General features: G+C 34.7%; 1 long non-coding RNA gene across 1 annotated transcript; it reads right to left on the reverse strand.

Moving 5' to 3' along the window:
* Positions 1–1,308: 1,308 nt before the first annotated feature.
* LOC111373926 lies at positions 1,309–3,665 on the reverse strand. Its single transcript, XR_002699042.1, has 2 exons — positions 3,398–3,665; positions 1,309–2,454 (listed from the first exon to the last, which is right to left on the reverse strand). It is a non-coding gene; the product is annotated as an uncharacterized LOC111373926 (long non-coding RNA).
* Positions 3,666–5,618: the final 1,953 nt, after the last annotated feature.

The following is a 5,618-nucleotide window of genomic DNA, read 5'->3' on the forward strand; positions in this document are numbered from 1 at the left end:
AGAAATCGGAAGAATTCTCTTCACTCTCTGCGCTTCCACTCAAATATCTAGGCTCAGACGTGCAGCCAAAGTCCTTATCATTTTCATCAATGAACGAGTTTTTTCTATCCATAGTATTTTGGTAATGTTGCTGGAAACTATCCATAGTTTTTTGTATTTTGGTAATGTTGCTGGAAATTGTCAGCAGTATTTGGTGAATGATACACAACCATGACACGATGTTCTTGTTTTTCTGTCCAAATACATCCCAAACATTTGGTCGTTGGAATTTTGCTTTATGTATCCAGTAATTGCTTTTGTATTTATGTGGATGGATGTTGAATGGTCTCATTGAATGGATACTAGAATTTGGCAATTGGTAGCTTTCTTTCACTGCTGTAGTTAATTTGCAATGCAATATAGTTCATTTTGATACTAATTTAGCTTTGTCTTTTGAACCTTTTAGAAAGCTTGTGTGTTCAAGATAAGTGTGATGCTTGTTTGATTTGCCAGGATAATTCTTTTGTGGGTTTTAAAATATAGGACAGCTGTCTGATTTATAACTGCACTAGTTGCTTTTTCATGTTTCTTTAGTGTGTATACTTTGATCATAATTCAAGCTGCTCAAATACTCTGCTCGTGTTTAATTTGTTATGGCATGTGTAAATATTTCTATTAATAGTCATTTCATAGTTTGTCAATGAGTGAGTGGTTTCTTGGAATTAAATTATCAAATGGATGATCCATGTTCTCCACTTTTGAAAGGGTCTGAAGAAGAGTGATTCGAAGTCATCAGTATGTTCAATAATTAGATCTTTATAGCCCGTAAGTTCAGTATGACATGATTCACTGGTTAGTCATTGTAAGCTCATTTTGATTTGGATGTTGCGAGTCTCTTATTTATTTGATTCCTACTGATTTTCCTAATCCTGCCAAAAGTTCGTTGATAGTTCACTTTTCCTATCTTCTTCCATCTCTCTCTCTCTCTCTGTGCTGTAGTTTATGAGTTTACAATTCTCCCAAATGTATGCATCTTCATTGGTGTCGAATTTGCAGAATATTAGTTGCAAGACGAGTATTTAAGGGAGACTCTACAAATAAAAGAGGGCGACTTTCTGACTTAATGATGCTTTGGTAATATTTAGCTGCACTCATGTCTTGGAAACTTGCTTGCTACGTTTGTTATTCAATATGCAGCTGCAGTGGCTAAACTTGATGCAATTTGAAGAGATTTGAAGAAACTAGATGCAATCAAATAAGTAGAACTAATACTGAAGACCAACAGCAATTGAACAAGAGCCATATAACAAGGTTTGCAAACTTTCCAAATTTCCAAAAACAATGAAACAAGAGCGAACTTTTCAAAAACAAAAGCCAGTCTACATTGTTCAAACTTGTTAATAAATAAATAAGGGAGCATACTTGGATAACACTTCACGATTACAGTGAGCTTTGTACACCATGACAATTACAATCAACTTTGTTTTAAGCAACAAAAAAGTTAAGTAACATTTTATGGAGCTCTTTCCTTCTATTCCCGTTCTTTTCAATATCTCATTTTTCCTTTTGGATAGTAATATTAAGAGAGATCTCGATGTCCTCTGCTTTCAGGATTTTAGCAACGGTTTTCAAAATACAAGACAAATCTTCAACTTGGAATGCCCTTGATCCACCAATGGGCTCACCCTCAAATTCCACATTTTTTTGTTCACCGGCATAACATTGCTCCATTTGATCAATAACATGCTATATAATTCAGGTTCAGTAAGGTTACACATCAGAAAGCAAGCAAATTAAGGCATCGCGTTTAAGATAAAGAAGGCTTATTACATCAGCCCTAATTCAAATTTTAAGCCACTCATACGCTTGTATGCAGGAGAGGATGCTTGTTCCAAGCAATGCAATAAAGCTTCCAACACTTTCAAAAGTTATCCACTTGTACCCAAGATAGAAGACACACCAAGAAAGACCATAGCTCATTCTAGGGCATCTGCAGGGTAAAACGGTAACTGTAAATTACGCCAATGAGGTGAAAAGCTAATAGAGGTGACGGTACAGAAGTATTATGCTTGCTATCTAGTGATAACGGGTTTTCAGGGCAAGGTGGAACGTCATACAACTGATTGCTTTCCATATCATTTTCTGATGATTCCACTTGTTCTTGCTGGACAGTGGTTGGACAAGGTTGACTCCATCCCGAGTGAGTAATATAGATTTGGCAGAAGGCTTCAGCCACCATGGATCCCATGGCATGATCAACTTGCTTAGCTCTCCTGAGGTTACAGCTCTCGTGAAACGTTTCTTTTCCATGACAGATAGATCATCAATACTTATTTGGCTTCCAGCAATAAAGGGAAATAACACTCAAATCAGCTCGAACAAGCACACAGTTCAGTGTCATCACAAGAAATTAAAGAGTTATTTAGTGCATACCGGACATAATCTTTTGAACAGTCTCCTCTGACAAAAATGAATCTAAAATCAACACAATTGGTTAAGTTAGCAGGTGATGGAGGAATGACAGCTTGCTGGATTCATAACATGGGAAGAAAATCAAAGAAGGAAAATTGATGTAAAGCATGCAAAAGAACATATATGCAAGAAAGTTACTTCTATATGACAAATACAAACAGTACATGAAGCTTCCTTCTATGATTGGTCTTAGTCGAGCAGCAGATTAGACAAATAATAAACTCAAGTAAATTAGAGATCATGAACAAGATTGTATGAGATACGAATAACAAAACTACAAAATACGAATGTTATCCTACATTAGAGAACAAAGCTCACGCTCATAAGCAACCCCTGTAAATGAGAAAATTTAGGCCTTGTTTGATAGGCCAATTTTCCATGGACATTTTCCATTTCCATCTTTTGGCCTGTTTGATTACAATGATTTTCTAGGGAATTCATTTTCCTTCCTCCATCCACACGGCCACACATGCAATTTCCTTGGTTTTGTGGGTTTGGTGGGAATTGGTTTTCCAGACAGGTTTTTTTTCTTGACAATTGGAACAAATTCTATCTTCAATTATAAAAACTTTTGTCCCTTTAATTGAAAATTTTCATAAAAAATAAAGTCCAACGAACACTAAAAGATAGAAAATTTCAATATTTTCTAGGTAGAAAATTGTTCCAATCAAACACATTAATTGACAATTCTCAAGAAAACAAGTTTTAGGCAATTTAATTCTCTGTAATTTATTGTATTTCTACCCAGATTTCATTCTTGAAATCAAACGGATTTAAGCAAATAAGAAGAAAGTACATGCACCTGTGACCAAAATTTCGAAGATACTAGGCAAGGGAGAGGCTATTTTCACGAAATAGTCAATAATTTACGAAAGATACCAAATTTCAAACAATTGAAGAAGAACGTTCTATCCTCGAAATGGTTACAAAAACAGATGAAATTTACCTTTATTGCGCGTCGCTAGGTCCAACAAACAACATATTACAATCGATTTTGGGTTCCTTGCGTCGTTCTCGGAGTGATTACAATCGATTTTGGGGATAGAGCTTCGATAATTGATTTGGGGATTCTCGGTATCGCGTTTAGGGTTTGGGTTATAACTGGAAACGACGCATTTATTTCCTCAATATGTTAATGCGTGTTTGGCAATAATAAGGATTCAATTTGGCACTCCACTTACCACTTGAAAGTGTCAACTGACCACCTCATATTTATGTCCGCCACATCAACATCTCGATGAGTAATAGACACTAATGGAGTAAAATTCAGTGGCTAATAGGACAATTTTGAAAGTTTGATGAGTAAACTGTGACATTGTTTAAAATTCAGTGGCCATTGAAACATTTAACTCTACAACAGCCACAATAGTCATTTTTCTTAATTTTTTTTTCTACAACATGGGCTCTAAACTTTTGCATGTAGATATGCATTTCATATTTTTGGGTATAAATGGTTATACACATTCATTACGGAGCTTTAGTTTTCTGCCTGTATGGAGCTCTTTTGAAAATATGGGTCCACTAACAAGGACAAAGAAACGATTTCCAGTTTGAGCAATGTAGTTTGATTAAGTATATGCTAGGATTAATTTCCTCAATCAATCATCATTAAATTTGTCAGAGCTTTCGAAGATCAAGAATAAGTTAGTCCATCTTATCATTCAACCTTGTCCGGAGGAGAAAGGGTCCATGTGTATAGGGGTTGGGAGCGGAGAGATTTTACTTCATTACATTTCTCATGAAGGCAGAATTTTTTCTCCATGATACTAGCTTCTGGTTACATTAATCAACATTTTCAATCGATATGTCAGAGAATAATATACTAGTACCCCCATGCATATGAAACTTTCTAGGTTGACCTGCTTTGTGCAGGTCAATATGACAGTAGGTGATCAGGCTTATGTTATGGTATTGTTACAAGTTGGAACGTATGTAGTTTCTCACACATGGTATCTGTTCGAAATTTACTTAATCATGCGTAGCGAAATTTTAACAATATTTCAATTCCCACTAATGATCTGTTTTGTATTTAGATAAAGATTATGGTAAAAATTATACATTTGTTGAATTCTGCAAGCTCCTTTGCTTTTCATTTGTTTCAACAATCTCGATCTGCAACTCACACCTCCAATGGAACTCCACATATGGAACAAGATTGAGAAAATCGAGGTTTTTGCTTATCTGTGCTAGCAAGACTAAAAAAATTCTCTACAATTTTCAAACCCTAGCAACTTATTTACATATGCCCAAACGGTTTGTTCATTTTCCTAACCTGATCCAATATTTAATTAATCCAATTAATTAATTTGAGTCTATTTATAAGCAACTCAATTAATTAGTTATCCAATAAATGTTAATTAATTAATTGATAAATCATATAGGGGTTGGGAGCGGAGAGATTTTACTTCACTACATTTCTCATGAAGGCAGAATTTTTTCTCCATGATACTAGCTTCTGGTTACATTAATCAACACTTTCAATCGATATGTCAGAGAATAATATACTAGTACCCCCATGCATATGAAACTTTCTAGGTTGACCTGCTCTGTGCAGGTCAATATGACAGTAGGTGATCAGGCTTATGTTATGGTATTGTTACAAGTTGGAACGTATGTAGTTTCTCACACATGGTATCTGTTCGAAATTTACTTAATCATGCGTAGCGAAATTTTAACAATATTTCAATTCCCACTAATGATCCGTTTTGTATTTAGATAAAGATTGTGGTAAAAATTATACATTTGTTGAATTCTGCAAGCTCCTTTGCTTTTCATTTGTTTCAACAATCTCGATCTGCAACTCACACATCCAATGGAACTCCACATATGGAACAAGATTGAGAAAACCGAGGTTTTTGCTTATCTGTGCTAGCAAGACTAAAAAAATTCTCTACAATTTTCAAACCCTAGCAACTTATTTACATATGCCCAAACGGTTTGTTCATTTTCCTAACCTGATCCAATATTTAATTAATCCAATTAATTAATTTGAGTCTATTTATAAGCAACTCAATTAATTAGTTATCCAATAAATGTTAATTAATTAATTGATAAATCTCATTTTTCTAGTTCTTATTTTGTGTGTGGCCCATTAGGTTCTCAATCACGATACCTAACGTGAATTATTATTTTGATCTAATCAAAATAGATAAAATAAAGCACCCCTT

This window comes from Olea europaea, unplaced genomic scaffold (genome assembly GCF_002742605.1).
Source record: "Olea europaea var. sylvestris unplaced genomic scaffold, O_europaea_v1 scaffold1181, whole genome shotgun sequence".
In the NCBI taxonomy this organism is placed as follows: domain Eukaryota; kingdom Viridiplantae; phylum Streptophyta; class Magnoliopsida; order Lamiales; family Oleaceae; genus Olea; species Olea europaea.